Source organism: Perissodus microlepis, chromosome 13 (genome assembly GCF_051167445.1).
Source record: "Perissodus microlepis isolate ML-2025 ecotype Zambia chromosome 13, ASM5116744v1, whole genome shotgun sequence".
NCBI lineage: Eukaryota > Metazoa > Chordata > Actinopteri > Cichliformes > Cichlidae > Perissodus > Perissodus microlepis.
In genome coordinates, this window is record NC_140473.1 from 16,284,811 (window position 1) to 16,303,508 (window position 18,698).

The 18,698-nt window shown below is 41.4% G+C and overlaps 1 protein-coding gene across 1 annotated transcript in view; it reads right to left on the bottom strand.

The window, feature by feature from the left end:
• lzts2a (leucine zipper, putative tumor suppressor 2a) overlaps window positions 1-13,037 on the bottom strand; it is a 45,981-nt gene extending 32,944 nt beyond the window's left edge. Inside the window, exon 1 of the mRNA XM_084948227.1 lies at window positions 12,712-13,037. The gene's annotated coding sequence lies outside the window, so the exon portion shown is untranslated. The remainder of the gene's footprint in view (window positions 1-12,711) is intronic.
• Window positions 13,038-18,698: the final 5,661 nt, after the last annotated feature.

Here is an 18,698-nt window from a genome sequence, read left to right on the forward strand (position 1 = left end):
TTATTAAGAAACAATAAAAGTTGTCATTTTTCTCAAATCAAGAGATTATTCTCTTGAAAACTTCTTCCAGTACGTGCTAGCGTACTTTGCAGGAGTGAAAGCACCTGATCACTCTTCCTGCAGACGCCTGCACATGTGCACGTAGTGAATGCTGGTTTTATGTGCGTTCGTGAATGTGTACCCTCTGTCACAGTAAGTGTGTTATTGGAGCGGGGTTAGCCGGGGGGAAGGAACAAAAGAAACAAACAAGGTCCTGTGCAACCCCAAGACTGTTGCATGAATCATCCATAAACGTGTACAGTAGCTGGCCTGTTCTCACAGCATTCAGCTCACCAGTAATAACTTACTTCCTATGCAACATGGCAGGTGCTCAAAATATATATTACTGACCAAATGTAATAAATATATTTATATATTTGCAACAGAGCTGCAGTATTTCAGATATACTGCACTCCTGCATTCAATCAATTTAAATGAATGTGCATTTTTGCCTGTGTGTGTGTGCGTTTGCCTGCAGCAGCAATGACATCAGACTCAGACCACAGTTAGACTGGGTGGAGTGAACATGCTTCTCGCTCTGAAACACATGCATTTACCTGCACGTGCACCTATAGCTGTACGTACGAAGGATAGCGTGAGAGGGAGGAAGTGAACAGATATGCAAATGTGATCTGGGAACAAAAAGGAGCTTGAAGAGATGGTGTGATTAACTTATTCCCAAGATTAAGAAGTGAAGGCAGGAGGAAATGTCAGAGGAACACAAAAAAAGTCTGTGTGTGTGTTTTGAATCCTCTCAGAAGTGCAGCCTTTGTCGAAGAGCTGAGCTGAATAGTGTGCAGTTTTTGCCTATTTTCTGTCACACACCGGTTAACGAATATCTCCAGCACGTCAGTGCTTCACACACACACACACGCTCAGATCTGCTGGTGTGTAATTTTCCTTTACTTCAGTGGCAGGTCAGTGTACCCATGTTCTCGTGACAGCCTGTGTTTACATCCTCGGGGTATATACATAACTTATATATATAGTGCGTGTTTGTGCGTGGAGCTAATGGAGACTGACATGAGGGCTGACATGGACACTGAGCTGTGCTGCACTGGACCATGCGGTTTAACCCAACAGCAGGGATAAACTATAAATAGACTCTCTCATCCACCCCCAAAGCTCCCCTATTCCCCCTTTTTCTTCCTGTTTCCTCTTTTCCTTTTGCTTTATCTGCAGATCTTTATAACCGTCGCTGGTAATAAAGATTGTGTCTTCCATTTCCTTCTATTCCTGATGGTTGTCTCTCTCGTTATGTCTCTCCAACGTCTCTCCCTGTTGTCCCTCCATTTTCAGTCTCCAGCTGCCTCCTGTCTTTATGCATTTTTCTCTTGAAGAAGGAAAAAAAAAAAGAACAGAGAAACAAAATACTGGAATAACAAAGAGGCCAACACCAATCGAATGGTCTCAGAAGAGAGGGAGAGAGTTTGGGGAGGGTGGGGGAAAGGGGGAGATATGCTAGTTAGGGGGGGGAGATGGAGTTATGTAAGTGAAGCTAATCCCCTCCCAACCCTGCATAATAAATGAGACTTGATGACACTGGCCTCATTTCATCCGTTCATCCCTGCATCTGCCGCCACTAGCCTTCCAAACCGCTCCGTCTCCACCTTAATCTGTCTGTTTGATCCTTGACAGCAGACTAGGGCTTCATTTTGAACTCCGCACACCAGCAAATCCTGCTATGTTGAAAGCTTGTATAATTGTATAAGCATCTTGTATAAATATCTTGTATAATAGCTCAACAGCAGTTATACAAGATATTTGAAGTTTTAATTGGGAAAATGCTCCCAGAAAAGAAAAATGGCATCCGTTCCTCCTCTTTTATTTTCCCCCCGATATCAAAGATAACATCAGATTTTTGAAAGCCTTCTTGCATAACATAAGCCAATGCGGGACAGCAAGAATAGAATTAAAAAAAAACCAAAAAAAAAAACCACCAGATCCCCTGATGTTTTTGGAGCGCCAATGATAACATGTCAAAGATTATGATACAATCCTTTGAAGTGCTGTCCTCTGCAGCTTTCCCTTCTCAATTTAAACCCAGCAGTCTGACCCTGCCTCAATCCAGACATCCTAATCTGCAAAGGCATGCTTCACAAGGGTCAACATGACCATTTTAAACATGTTATTAATGCCGAGACACATATCAATATTACACCACATGACTCTGTAGCACAACAGCGTGTTGCTTCAGACTGTGTCAGACACAGAAACCTAATCCCACCGACTGATTTACGATCTGCTGCTTTGAAGCTTAAGTTTCACATTTTGGTGATCGAGATCTGGGCATTTTGAAACCCGAGGTCCTCAAATTTAGGCAAGAGGGTTGAGTCGATCGTGCACTTCAGGGATACCAACATGGTTGTTAATTTTGGCTAAAGAAAAAAAGGCTTAAAATAAAAATGTCTAACCAAAAAAACCTGAATTTCTGACTGCTTAGAGCCTCTTAGTGCAACCAAGCACAAGAGACACCAAACAACTTATTAATCACAAGACAGCCACACCCTAAAAAAGCCTGCATCATTCATTTTACTTTGAATGGGACTACCGTTTGCAAAATGAACACCATGCTGTATAGAGAAAGACCTGAAAGTCATAGGAATTTATAACCTAACATCTTTTGAACCTGTGCTCCAGACCTGGTGGCTACGTCTATCTTTTATATACAGACTGTGTTCATATGGACACGTTAACACATAGCATAGTTGCAAATGGCCACTAGCATGGCTAAAGAGTCTTAGTCGTAGTTCTAGTTTAGAGAAGCGGGCTATATCAAACAACCAGGCTTAATGAACAAAGGACGTGTAACTTTTCATGAGTTAAATGTCTCTGGTTTAATAATACAGGGAGTGCAGAATTATTAGGCAAATGAGTATTTTGTCCACTTCATCCTCTTCATGCATGTTGTCTTACTCCAAGCTGTATAGGCTCGAAAGCCTACTACCAATTAAGCATATTAGGTGATGTGCATCGCTGTAATGAGAAGGGGTGTGGTCTAATGACATCAACACCCTATATCAGGTGTGCATAATTATTAGGCAACGTCCTTTCCTTTGGCAAAATGGGTCAAAAGAAGGACTTGACAGGCTCAGAAAAGTCAAAAATAGTGAGATATCTTGCAGAGGGATGCAGCAGTCTCAAAATTGCAAAGCTTCTGAAGCGTGATCATCGAACAATCAAGCGTTTCATTCAAAATAGTCAACAGGGTCGCAAGAAGCGTGTGGAAAAACCAAGGCGCAAAATAACTGCCCATGAACTGAGAAAAGTCAAGCATGCAGCTGCCAAGATGCCACTTGCCACCAGTTTGGCCATATTTCAGAGCTGCAACATCACTGGAGTGCCCAAAAGCACAAGCTGTGCAATACTCAGAGACATGGCCAAGGTAAGAAAGGCTGAAAGACGACCACCACTGAACAAGACACACAAGCTGAAATGTCAAGACTGGGCCAAGAAATATCTCAAGACTGATTTTTCTAAGGTTTTATGGACTGATGAAATGAGAGTGAGTCTTGATGGGCCAGATGGATGGGCCCGTGGCTGGATTGGTAAAGGGCAGAGAGCTCCAGTCCGACTCAGACGCCAGCAAGGTGGAGGTGGAGTACTGGTTTGGGCTGGTATCATCAAAGATGAGCTTGTGGGGCCTTTTCGGGTTGAGGATGGAGTCAAGCTCAACTCCCAGTCCTACTGCCAGTTTCTGGAAGACACCTTCTTCAAGCAGTGGTACAGGAAGAAGTCTGCATCCTTCAAGAAAAACATGATTTTCATGCAGGACAATGCTCCATCACACGCGTCCAAGTACTCCACAGCGTGGCTGGCAAGAAAGGGTATAAAAGAAGAAAAACTAATGACATGGCCACCTTGTTCACCTGATCTGAACCCCATTGAGAACCTGTGGTCCATCATCAAATGTGAGATTTACAAGGAGGGAAAACAGTACACCTCTCTGAACAGTGTCTGGGAGGATGTGGTTGCTGCTGCACGCAATGTTGATGGTGAACAGATCAAAACACTGACAGAATCCATGGATGGCAGGCTTTTGAGTGTCCTTGCAAAGAAAGGTGGCTATATTGGTCGCTGATTTGTTTTTGTTTTGTTTTTGAATGTCAGAAATGTATATTTGTGAATGTGGAGATGTTATATTGGTTTCACTGGTAAAAATAAATAATTGAAATGGGTATATATTTGTTTTTTGTTAAGTTGCCTAATAATTATGCACAGTAATAGTCACCTGCACACACAGATATCCCCCTAAAATAGCTAAAACTAAAAACAAACTAAAAACTACTTCCAAAAACATTCAGCTTTGATATTGATGAGTTTTTTGGGTTCATTGAGAACATGGTTGTTGTTCAATAATAAAATTATTCCTCAAAAATACAACTTGCCTAATAATTCTGCACTCCCTGTAGTTCAGTGTTGAGCACATTTTAAGGCTAATTATCACACTGCTTTGCACATTTTATCACTGAAATGGCAACCGTTGTCAACATTTACACTCGTGTGTGGTGTTCTGCAATTTTTCCACTAAAAGAGTCATTTGCTGGGAATTTTCTCCACTCGAGGTGATCAATTCTCTTCTTAACACTTCGAAACAGAAAATAAGGCAGTAGATGACAGAAGATAAACCAGTGTATGGTTACATTTTTAGGGGGGTGCATGTCAGGTTATTGCATAGGTTATGGTGCAGGGTTTCAGGGGAGTTTGTGGCTACAGTGTACCTGTGACACAGAGACCCTGCACCCACCATTACTTATGAGCAGAGTCCGTTAGACCTGTAACTCCACCCAACACTGTCACAGCCACACATAATGGGGTACTTTTCTTCATCCCCACAGCAAGGTGAGAAAATCCATTACTACAGGTCAGAAAAATCAAGAGGTTGCTAAAATATCTTTTTATAGATACTTATTGTTTTTTTAAAGAGTTCCCCAAAAACAAATGTAAGAACATATATTAAATTTGAAGTCATTTTCATTCATTCATACGTAGTCAACGTTTTATAAATTAAATTCTATTACCTCCTAAAATGAGTTTCTTTTTTTTCCTTTACAACAGCAGAATTTCATACATGTACACGAGAGTGCTGCATGAAATCACCGCCGGCTAAACCCCATTTTAATGCAATCAGCTGGATCATTACTGATCTGTAGCACAGACTGTGTATATACAGATGTGGTGATGAAGAAATCTATGTTTATTTTATACAGTCTGTGATCAGTAGAGTATTTATAAGCTGTTTCTTAACGTTCAGTATTAGTACCGGGTAATTAACTCCTTTATGAGTACCAAGGCTGTTATTTTAAGCAGTTTTTGAACTTTGTTAAACTTTTTAAAAGTTTTAATATGAAAAAACAGAAGCCCCCACCATGTAGGAAGGAGGTCCTTGGCACCAACAATGCCCTTTAACTCCCCCTCCAGCTCTCCAATCCTCCTCCCCAGACAGGACGCTCCACTGAACTTTGACCTACTTCTGTCTGCCATCAGTCTGGGCTTTGGAAGGAGGAGGAGGAGGTGGGGGCACCAAGGCCTCAAACGCAGCGAGCTTCACGCTGATCAAGCCTGTTAATAATAATAATAATCATAATATGAATATCAAAGGTTTATTTGGACAATACATCTTTTGAAGGTCAAATCACAGAGTGAAGCTGGGGGACGCTTGAGGATGTGTGCATGTGAAATAAGCAAAGAAAGACTGAAATCATTGTTTAATACAGTTCCTCTAAATTTTAGCCGGGCACACACTCACGGACACATGCTGAGGGACTTGGTTTTACTTTTCCACCGATCAGCCACAAGACAAGCCCTGTCTTTCTTCGTTTTATCCTATCCGTGCCTTTCATTTCCAAGAAATCTCATCCACCAGATGGACACAATCCTCTGCAGGATAATGCCAAGCAGACAAAGACACCATGACAAAGAGGCAGACAGCACCTCCAGGATTCAGCTCTGTCAGTCTGAGCCCAAGACTCACTGAAAATAAGCAGAAACCAAGTAACAGCATCACTCCATAAACTGCAAGTAAGTTTAAAAATATGCCAAATGTTTCATAAGCGCAGGACAGCTTCCAGGCCAGCTGAGTCCTGGCAATCCACTTGTGACAGGACAGCTTCATAAACTGAGGGATGAAGTGTTGGCTCGGACAAGAGGGCGGTGGGAGTTATGTTATCAAGATTTGGGATGGGATCCCAGAGGTTCCCGGAAGAATTCTGGGAACATCGGGGCCTTACATGTGTGTATGAGAACGAAAGCGATTGAGGCACAGATGATGAGAGAGGCGACATCTGTCGTCAATTAAAAAGGAGGGATTGATCCCAAGGTTACGCCAGAGAGATACAGTATGCAGCGATACTCTAGAGTAACGATGTAAACACTTTTCTCATGGTTAATAATTCCCAGCCTCCTTCCCCTCTCCGCTTCCACAGACAAGCCAAACACAGTTTACCCAAGCTAGTCAGCTGATGCAGGAAAGGGGGAGGAGGGTGGGGCGCTGCATGGTACGCATTCTGCAGAGGGGTCATCTGGCAGATGCATCCTCTGGGCTGGCTTCACTCCGTCGAGCGCACAATGGGGAAGAAGGCTGACCAAGAGGGTGGAGGAAATCTAATCTATAAATCCAGCACATGTCCAAACAACTGGGTGTCAGGAGATCTTTGCTTATGTTATTAGCTCAGGGGTGTCGCACTGTAAGTTGTAAGCTGGAAAACTCACTGATTCAATTCGACTGAGGTTTGGCAGGGCTAAGAACAAATATGCAGTGTTTTCCTATCTAAAACTCCACACCGGCAGGCGCTGATGAGCTTTTATACTGGATCAATAACTCATGCTTTGTTTCCCTTGCTGGCACAAATCAGGTTTCCAATAAAGACAAATCAACCAACAGCTTAATCAATGACTTTCACGCTTAAATGGAAGCAGGCCTCTGTTAGTCACGTTAGGAACTATGCAACCAACAGGCAATTTCTTGCCTAGCTAAAAGGAAAAAGAGTCTCCTGAATGAGTTTTCTCATAAAAACAAAGACTGCTACCATTAAGAACTAATTGTTGCAGCTGCAGGTCGTCACCTCTTAAAATCTTTTATCAGCCACCAGGCAACGAGCCTCAATTCTGGACCTAATACTCATGTCATCCATCAATCTTGCGTTTGTGTGTGTGTCTGCGTGCGTGTGTGTGGTCTGCTGTTTCAGCACTGGCCATTTCGGTCCTCATACATCACCCTCCCGACAGCAGTGAAGTGATGCTTAGTGACATATGATGCCACTTTACCTTCTCTTCAGAAAAAGAGAGAAAGAGCTGGAGAAAGGCCTTGCTGTTCCCAGATAGATGAAAACCATTTCCATGTGCAATGACGACACTTTCCTAACGGGACGGCCAACGGATTTGTGCACTGCGAAGGTTGAGCACGTAATAACAGATTTTTGTTGCTCCAGACAAAAATCAGTGACTCTGAGAAGCTTCTCTACGGGATCTTTGGGGTGCTGTGAACAAATGCATAAGTGTTGAGCAAACACAGTTTGATTGGCCTACTAATGGATGTTTGGAGCACTTGGCAGACTTCAGCACTGCTGGTTCTAATGTGATCTGTGCCAGAGCTCTGCTCACTAATGTCCATTATACCATGACTTACTCCACCCTGCATTGATTCCGGCTCTTCTTACAGACTGCGAGGGCTTTCAGAGCCCATCTCCGCCTGCCATCTCAGTTATCAGATTGCAACGGCAATTTAATTGAACTGCAATCTACTTACGCAAAGAAAAAAAAGGGGGGGAAAGAACACATTATGAGTATCCTTTGGCGCTGGAAATGTTCTGTAAGAGTATGATAATTGACCTGCTGCAGGCATGTTCATGGGCCATCTAATAGATGCTTTTCTTTTGTAAAAAAAAAAAAAAACTCAAAGGAGGTAATGGCAAGCTGAGGCTATGGGCTGTTTGACAATGAGAGAGCAGTAGTGGTCCAGTAGTCTGTATGGCCACATGTGTCCCTGTGAGCTCGTACAGCTTCACATACAGAACTCCTGCACCATATTGCAGTTCACCTTTCGCTGACATCCCAAATTTACCTGTAAATTTATATTGTGGGAATTTAATTAAATCTAATCTAATTTAATTCTGCTACCTATTTTAATTTTTTAGATCTCAATTATTTTTGCAGTAAAATAAGTATTTTCTGCCTAAAAAATTAATAACTACACCTCATCGCTGATCCAGCCAATGGCTCATGGTGTTATTCGCACAATTAAGGCGCTTAATATGCAAAACTACCTGATGGACTTGCTGAATACGTAAGGATGTGTCTCCAAAGTGTGTTTACGAGTGTAAAAAGGGTTTATAAGAGCGTGGGTTTTACACCTATTGTGTGGAACTTAACCCCCGCGATAATCGAGGGAATACTGTAGCCATACCTTCAAACCTAATGGAGCCAAAGGTCGCTTTACTCATCCACTTCAGTCATCAAGGTTATCTTGAACTGGGTTTTAGACTTTGGCATCTACAAGAAAAAAGAGTTGCAAAGAGGCAAGGAGGAAGGAAGCTTTAGAGACATTTGATTTGCATTCTTTAACAAAAAGAAGTATAATACTAAATCTCTGGAGTACCATTTACCCCCATCTACCCTTGCCTCTCTCTGCAGATCTGACCTGATCTCCTGCAGCTTGATGGATAAGCCTGCTGCATGTATACATGACTTGATAAATGTGGGTTATTTCGAGTGTCACAGTCAGAAGAATCAAATCTGACTTTATTTTGCAGACCAACTGCGCCTCCTGTGTACCCATTCCCTTCCTTCTTTTGCTTTCCTCTGACGAGATGCAGCAGTGCGAGATTCAAAGATTTGATTCATTTAGTAAAGAGCTTCATAAACCTAAAATACCACCTGGATTTCTTGTCAGCATTACAGGGTCAGAAAGTCAAAAGGGCCCAGCTTTCATTTTTCTAATGGGTTCAAAAAAAGCTTTGAAAGTATGCAACAGAAAGGATTCGGAAAAAAATGACGAGGGCCTTCTCACAACAGTGATTACAGGAAACAGTCAGCACACGATTTCTGATCCAGTGCCACTTGTTGATAAGAATTCTGCTTGCCCATTACAACATTTCGCAGTGCACTGCTACTGCAAGAATCCTTTTATTTTACTAAAGCCATCAGTAACTCAAGATTTCATGAAATAAAATTAAACTTAACTGTTAAAAGCCTGATTTCCTTTAATATTTAACAAGGAAATGATATAGATTTGCTGCAGTCAAGCTTCTTACAACAACTTCACTTCAGTAGCAGCAGAAAAATGTAGTCATCATTATGTGAACCAGAACTACCTCAAATGATGACTTGTGATGTTGATTTTATTCTGCAAGTTAAATACTGAATGTCAAAGTTAAAATGAATGTGACTTTCTTTCATTTAGATTTTAGAAGTGTCTATAATCAGCCTTTAACAGTATGGACATTACTAGTACATACATTATTTTTAAATGCTAATCTCTGAAAGTTATCTGATGATCGATCACTGGAAATTACAACAGCAAACAGAGGAGGAATGATCTCATCCAGCACTCTCTTCTAAAAGACACAGGACTGCAAGCTGGGGAAAGGCTTTTTAAAACCTTTCACGTATAAATGCTTCATTTAAAATTACTTCAGGAGTCTGCTGGCCTATGCTGAGCGATTCATATGTAAATCCATAATGAGTCTGTCTAAATAACTAACCTGATCAACAGTATAACACCTCAAGTGACTTTAAAAATGAAAACTCCATGAAGATGCTGTAAAGTAAAGTCATTAGCGGTGCTGCAACATTTATTGTCTTGAATGGGGATTTTTTAAAAAGGAAAAGAAAGGTCACTGCAAACCCAGGCAGCTACTAATTACAGTCTCACACACAAGGGCAGTCTTTGTGCGCACATGTGTGTGTGTGCGTGTGTGTGTGTCTGACTGACAGCTTGTCTCTCCCCTGCTGTGCTCCTGCTCATGTCCTGACAGCAAGGAACTGTGACGGAAATCTTAGTGACGCACTGCTAGAAAAATCACAGCTGAGGGGAAACTGAATCTTGGAACCAACATGCTCAAAAAAAAGAAGCATATTAAACACTGAACTACTGCATAAAAATCAAACAGAGCTTCTCTCTGACATGCAATTGAAGACATGAAATGGAGGCACAGGAAAAGACAAAATATCAGATGGAGAAAAGGTATCTGTTGAGCTCCTCTGAGTGCGTTTGACTCTGAGGAATTCAAGGCTCCTGTGGTGCTTCCACACAGAGGAGTTTACATGTTAGAAAGTTAGTAAGAAAGACACTTCCTGTTTTCTTTCAAATGTACTTGCAGTGTTTGTTAAATAAGAGCAGCGTGAGATAGTTTGGGCTGCACGAGGCTTTTGCAGTCTGCATTACATCTAAATAGATAACAGTGCTGACACACTGTTTGCACACTTTTTAATAACATCACCATCATTATCATCATCACCACTGCAGAGCGATAGTCTTCTGGATCAGATTGTGCTGTATTTATACACCAAATTAGCCTTAACAATAAAACCACCAACCTAATACTTAATAGGCATCGATCAGTATTTCTGACTGATCAGGGGCCATCGGGACCCCTGTGGTGTCTGGCACCTTCAGGTTTGGCAGGGCCTGTGTGTGGGTTAGATTAGATTAGATTAGATGAAACTTTATTAATCCCTCGGGTGGGTTCCTCTGGGAAATTCAGTACAAGGTTGTACATTCAGAGTTGTGGTGTGGCATCTTGTGGCTCAGTTATATTCTGGCTTTTTCACAGTTTATAAGGCTGGGGCTGTTTCTCGGGCTCACTGTTGTTGAACAAGGTATTTGTGAGGGATTCTGAGTCAACAACCACGTTTAGATTGGTAATGATTAATGTCCACATGAATGCCAGGAGCCAAACACTTCACTTCACCTGCGAGTGGTTTTAATGTTGTGGGATAGCGATGTTTGCTGCTTCACGAGGGATTCTCCTTTACATGTTATGTAAGTGTGTGTGTGTGTGTGTGTGTGTGTGTGCATGTGTGAGCACGTTCATGTAAGTGTCACTTTCGGCTGAGATTATCTAATGGGCAAATTAAGCTGCCAAAGCCGGAGCGACATTTTGAACAGTGGGTTGCGTCTTTAATGTTTCATCGTCCTCAAGTGCTGGCAGATGTGCATCAGCTGTGATTGCGCCTCCAGCTGTGATCTAGTTTTTTTCACACTTAATTGTTAATGTAATAAAAAAGATGGGAGGTCGTGTTATTCGACCGCCGAGGCAGAAGGATTTTCATAACCTTGTTAAAAAGGGAAAACGGGAGGAGGAAAGGAGACAAGGAAAACAATTTGAGGACAAGATGCTGTAAAAACAACCATGACTTTGGTAATGTTATCACTTAGCTGCCTCACATTTCACCCCCTCAGGGTTTCACTTGCTGTGAAGGGGACATGTGATTTAAATGATCACAAGCATCCTCCCCTACCTGTCCCCCATCCACCTCTTTAGCTACTTCAATCCTAATGGCCTGACAGGTTGGTTATTACCTCCCACTGCTACCGAATCCCCCTCTCCCCCTTCTCTTTAGCTGTGTTATGTTGCAGTGACAGAGCAGTATGATATAGGTTCTCCCAAAGAGGGAGCATGATGCTTCAGCACATCATGGTGCTGTGATGCTACTAGTCTGTGCAGGAGAGGATGGAGTATGTGCGTGCCGAGCATTCACAAATTCACATTTGCAGCGTGCATGCATTCATTCATGCATGGTTGTACTCGTGTTTGCATTCAGCTAAAGTCGTACAGCTGTGACAACAGGACACCCAACGCATCAATCATCTGTGAGGGTTCACCGCAGATGAGAAAGAGATGGAGAGAATCTCAGGCATGCTGCTTCTTCAGCATTTATATCTACTCCTGTGGGGATTATTTATGGTCCAATCAGACCCTGGGTGTTTCCAATTCAACTCAAACCCAATCCATAAATTAAAGTAGGCCTTGAGAGCATAAAACAAATGGCCATGAGAGCTCTCCCTCTCTCTTTGTCTGACCTTTCCTTTTCATCATTTTCACTTCATCCTCTCCCATCCACTTCTGTCTTTATAATACAAACAAAACTGGCTGCGCATTTTCAGAGAGGAAAACGGCCATAACAGGAAACGCGGTTTGCAGGAATAAGTGTGCATGTGTGCCATTTCCAAGGGGCAGCCCCCCTATTCACTGACACAGCTGGATGAAGATAACAGTAGAGCTTGTTCTCTTGTTTCTCTCTCTCTCTCGCGCACACACACACACACACACACACACCAGCTCCTGAGGAAGAAAAACTGAGGAAACTCGTGTAAAGCAAATCACTGCATTCAAGTGGATTAACTGCACAAGTACTCAGATCAAACTATCAATAAATCAAATGATCATGCAGCTAGACCGTAAGCCATACATACTCTAACCACGCAACTCAGCACAATCAAAGCACACTTTTACATAAATATCCACGCAGGTTTAAGCAAAATTCGTATTTTACGATAAAATTATAACTAAACTTCAACAACTACTTCTATTTCTCTTTTTGCATGCGTGGACAAAGCCTTTTGAGGGCGCTTGATAAAAGTCAAGAGAAGTCCTTAACCCTTCTGTTAAAATACAGCACAAAAACACAACACCCACTCAATCACTGTTGCACACTGCGTGATCTGCTCACCTTTAAAGATGTTATTTACAACCAACCCGTGCGGGGATATTTCCTTCAGCAGTGGGTATCTTGTGCGTCCCAAGGAGATACAACTTTTTCAGAGAGCACCAACACGCCAAAAAAAAAAATCGACTCTGCCGTCCGTTCCCCGTAGTTACAGTCCGCTTCTTTTTCCAAAGCCGCGCAGTCCACGGCGGCTCTGATCTGCTGCTGATCCACGGCTGCTGCTCAGGTTGAAGGTGTTTGGTACTGTCACCGGCACAGCCCGATCTAGCGCTCTGCGAGGCGGGCTCACTCTATGCTTCAGCGGGGGCTCGAGAAACGATCCACAACAGTAAAGGTTCAGGACAGGGACGGGGAAGGCAGGGGCTGTGAGAGGGGGGGCCGCGACATCCGATGAAGCCATTCCTTGACGCTCGTGCCTTTGCACCAGTGGGGTTGATATACGGATATAAAAACCTCATTTAAAACTTGTAAACACTATCCACGTGCGAACTAGTTTTTTCAAGCTCAACGGAAGAAAATCAACAGTTCAGAAAACTGCACATTTTTAGTTTAGTGTTTGAAAGTAACTACTGAGCTTGTTGTTTTGCTAACTTGAACATTGTTCTAAATTATATAAATCACTTTAAAAGACATTCCTTAATAGAGTTTTATGTTTGTGTCTTATTATGCCATTGATTTGAGACAGAAAGTTTTATTAGCAGTTTTTCCAACATGCAAATGTGCATGTAAAATTCTGCAAAGACCAAAAGACTGTGTACATTTTGTCTTTATTGGACAGTTAATTGTTATTTTAAATTCCCTGATCTCTGTTAGTTGCACTGCTTAAGATGTCAGTGGTCTAATCAGCCAATCACATGACACCAGTGCATGTAGGTATGCAGATGTTATCAAGACAAGTTCAAACCAAGCATCAGAATGGGGAAGAAGGTGATTTAAGGGAAGTGTGTGGGTATTTCAGAAACTGATGGTTTTCTGGGATATTTCTCATACATCTGTCTCCAGAGTTTATATATAATTGAATTGAGAAAATATTCAATGAGTGACAGTTCTCTGGAAGAAAATGCTTTGCTGAAATCAGAGGTCAGAGAATGACCAGACTGTTTCGAAGTGATTATAACCAAGGTATGTAGAAGAGCATCTTTCAACCCAAAACATGTACACTGAAGCAGATAGGCTACTGCAGCAGAAGACCACATCTGGTGCCACTTATGCCAGCTAAGAACAGGAAACTGAAGCTACAGTTAGCATGGGCACATCAAGATTTGACAACAGAAGATTGGGAAAAACATTGCTTGGTCTGATGAGAAAAGAACATACATCAGTATCTTCTTAACTTAGGCTCACAGTGGGCTTTTGTGGAGCTGTGTGGAGGCAAGGCCCTGGACAAGCCTAACACAGAGAGAAACAGACAACTGCATATTTCCACCTCCACACATAGGTCCAATTTAGGAAAAAACAGTTAACCTAACGTGCATGTCTTTGGACTGTGGTCAGAAAACCACTCAGGCACAGGGAGACCATACAACTCCACACACAAAGGCCCCTGCCAAGAGGGCCAAGAGGTTGAAACCTGAAACCTTACTGTAAGGCAGTAACAAAAAAGTCAACAAATAAACTTAAAGAATGGCTTTAACATTAAAACAGATTACAAACCCACTTGTAACCTCGTGTCCAAGTAACTGAGGTTATACTCTACAGAAATTTGCAAGTATTGTAACTATTCTCCTGTGATTTAAAGCGTGTTTAAAACTGTTTGGTGAGTTTTCTCTAAGATATACTTAGATAAATATGAAAATGTGCTTTATTTTGGAAAATCTTCCCATCTTCTTAGCATGTGACCATGCAGATATTGCTTCACAGTCTAAACAACTAATATTTACAGCATGTGATGGGCAATATATGAAACAAAAGAATATCAGCCATAAAAAGTCATCAACAGTTGAAATACTACCTCTGAGCCAGCTTGTCTGCACTGAGCCCCCCACTTACTTACTTCTGTCCCCTCTTATGTCCTGGGAACACAATATAGGGTCTCCTCTTCTCATCACAATAGACTTCCACCTGCTTAAGTCATCCATGAAACCGGAGCTGCAGGAAAGCCTGTCCTAATTTCTTAGACGTCGACATATGGGTCGGTTTCCACCAGATCTTAAGATGCAGAAATCAGTGCCAGTCAAAAGGAGCAGCTGTCAAGGTGTAATGTTATGTGATATACTGCAGGTAGCAGGGTCAGTTTACTTTAGTAGGGACATCTGGTCCACAGCATTAAAGGTTAAAGAAAGCAAGCATAATCCATTTTTCCCACACACAGTTGTCAAGAAAATAAGGAGCCTCTTATAATCATTAACCCTGAAGTGTGACCCTGGCTCTCTTAAACCCTCATTTACAGCTGATTCACTTATGAACTTATAAAATGCATTAAAATATTTGGTTATATGAGGTTGTCTGTGATTGCTCCTTCCCTGTGTTGTTGTTTTTTTTTACTTGGTGTGATTAAATAACTCATTAAGGTGTGTGCATCTGCATCCATCCATCCGCAGGGCGGGATTATATTAAAGCGCCGCTAAAAGTGTTTGTACAGCAAAAACCAAGGACCTGCAAACCTGAAACTTCCACCAATACTCAGACCCTAAAACCATATGTTGCACTGTAATAAGCAACTTAATATTTTTGCAATAACTTGGGGAAAAAAAGCAGGAAAACTCCTTAGCAGGGAGTTAATATTAATATATTTATTATTTTAATCAATTTAATTCATCTGCATCATTGCTCCACTCTTTTCACCTTTAAAAATGTCAGTTCTTAGACCATTCACCACCCCAAAAATGATTGAGCACTATCTACAGACTTTTGCTTGTCTTAACTTGCTCAGTAGTTTTCTTTACGTCAGTTTATTTAAATGTTGCCAGCGATTCAGGACAAGCAGCAGAGCATTCATATTATGGACTAACTCACTATCACTTCGAGATATCAGCACATCCACTGGTGTGTGCTAAAAGTTGTCTTCACTGCAACCTATGAACATCAATAACCCCTTAAGTCTTTGTTTAACTGGAACCAAAACCAGCACAGGCTTCCTTTGCATACTGGAAATCACATGTTTTAGATGCTGTTAAGATGGGTCAGTAAGTGTGCAGTGACATCCAGTAATTAGTGCTGTATGCAAAACATTTGCTTGATCAAACTTAAGCAAAGTATTAGAACTATATGTGAAATCAGATTTGCATCTGGTTTTGCACATTTGGTGTCACTTATGAGAAGGTGTGAGGAAAAAAAACATATCTCTAAAATCACTACGTCACCTTTTCTGTTGTAAATTGTGCCCGTGTCACATTTTCAGCATTATCTGTAGCTGGACTTGGCATGAATGGTTTTATTATTTATTTGTTTTGTTGTGATTGTGTATTTAAATCTTAGGTTACAGATCTACTTTAGGATTAATTTTCCTTACACGTTGATTGTTGCATCGGGGTAGGTGTTATTGACACATTTTCCATTTTTTATGGGATTTCTCATGATTGTATTTTGTCATTTATGCTATCGTGGTTAAAATGAACTTTACTGAATGAAAAAGTGAAGACAAGAGCCTTCAATTTGTAGTTTATGAAGAAAATCTTTAAAAATAAAATTCTTTATTAGATTGCATCTTCAACAGCATCAACCTGTGTCTTTGACGTCCAGCCAGCTCTCCTGCCAGAAGACAAAGATATTGAGGACTCCCGTCACTGCTGAACTCCAGCTAACCTCTCTCCTCTGCGTACAACATACCAATTTATTTTCTGTTCCAATGCTAAGTACATAACCCCCACCTCTCCTGCTCATCTGTCTTCAGACTGTCAGGTACGTCTGTTTCTTTTCATCTGCTCAATACAACTTCTTACAACTGCCCACCATCATCTCAAACCTATACACATACCCTATTTACCACAACACTCCTTTTCTCAACCCCTTTTTTCCTTTAAATCATCTCCATGGTTCAGTTCAGCTTCAGGCTTCGGCAGTCTGCAATGCTAATATGATTTCTAGCTGAAATGAATCGTGCAAATGTGCTGTAGCTTCTCCTTTTCCCCAGTGGGTTCCCATTTAAGTCCACTTCATTTGACTGGAGTGGGTGGAGGGGTTTTTAAAATTTTATTTATGCTTTTTTTCTTTTTTTGAACTGCGGAGGATTACAGTGGACATTTTTCTAGGCTTGATGTTTGTGGGTGGAGTATCTCTTATTTTTCCAGCATCCAAAAAGCCCTGTTAGTTTATTGTCTCTTGCAGTATGCAAAGACTATGTGTGAGTGTGAGTACGAGTGTGTGTGTGTGTCCTGCTGCAGCAGTGTGTTTCTGCAGATCTCTGTGTGCCCAAGAGTGTTTTCTAAAAAAAAGTCCTTGCCCTCGGCAGGCAGCGAGGTTTGTACACGACAAGACTGTTTATTTCATAATAACAGCGAGGAGGTTGCTGCCTGTGCAAAGACAGAAAGAAGTCCCGCTCGTGCTATTGTTCTCATGCTTTTGACAAAAACTGCTTTAAGCATGCTTGTAGGGAATCTGGTGGGTCCACCACATCCATGTTTGTGTCCAGACTGAAAGATACAGGCAGATTTGGCTCGTATATTCATGTTTTCCAGATGATTGTTGACTGGTCAAGACTGAAGTGATCCACACCCTCACTGTGAAGAGCATCACATTTTGTTTTTCAAATTGAAATTAATGTTGCTGTGCTTGGTCTCCAGAGGATAAATCCTAATAGGTTTAAATGAAGCTCCACCAAAGGAGAACAGATGTTCTTGATTCTTTTTTTTCTTTTTTTTAAAGAATGGGCCTTTTGGGCGGTGGCTACACATAGTGTAAGGTCAATCACTTTCCACAGAGCACAAGCCTGTTATATCTGGCCCTCTGAAAAAGGAAATCATCTATTAAGGAGGGGGCACAAGCCAGTGTAAATTGACTGGTAATTACATTGCCCCTTTCTACTCAGATGAACACATAAAGTCTTTCTACTAGAAGTCTTATTCACCTAATCCTACACACATGCATACACCGCTTTTATCAATGCCTAAGTGTGTTTTCATCCATACACACACTCACTCTCCAATGGATACATTGTGGGAAACTCAAGGTTCAGTGACTTTCCCAAGAATACTTCAGCTTGTGGACTGAAATGGATCAAACAACCAAGCTAGTGTGTTCCTTGTGCTGGCCCAAAGTCGAGATTTAAGGAGAGATTTGCATTGGAAGCTCCAAGTAAAATTTCTGCCCAGTCAATATGTGGATCCAAATAATTCCACACTGGACTGGTTGAGGCCTGGGTGGAGGTGAATGATCTGCTGTCATGACAAATGATCGGAACAGCTAAAAGGAGAAGAAAAAAAAGAAATAAAAAACCCATAAAAAACATTGGACTTTCTGTGTAGGAAAAAGTCAAGAGTCAGTCTCAGTACTAATTAGAAAATGTTACATTCTAACGCACTAAACTAAGATGGTAAACAGGATGAACTGTCACAGTTTCAATAACAGCATTAATGTGAAAACAGCCATGATAATCATACAGGGAAAATCTGAAAGCCCCATCGAATATCAACACATAGGATAAACCCAGAAAAGTAGCAGCCTGGTGGGGTTTTTGTGAACAGAGAAAGCTGGAGTGGAGTTAGACTGAAACATGCTGCTGGCATACCGTTTGACTTAAACCAACTAAAAGCATGACTGTAGACTCCAAAATCATGTCTTGTTAAGACTAACTGTATGCTTAAGTGGACATTAAGCACTTTTAAACAATGATTAACTGTATGTTTAGCTGCTAATGTTGCAGTGTGTAGAAATGTCACAAGAACATCAGATATTAATAGCTATATATGTGTGATTAATATGGCTACAGATTCAGTGATCAGTTTTGACTTGATGCAGGATTTGAACCTCACTCTCCCGGGTGAAATGGCTGCACTTAAATGAGAGAATGGCCAACATCACCCAGCACAAGCTAGATTTTCTTAAGCCTAAAG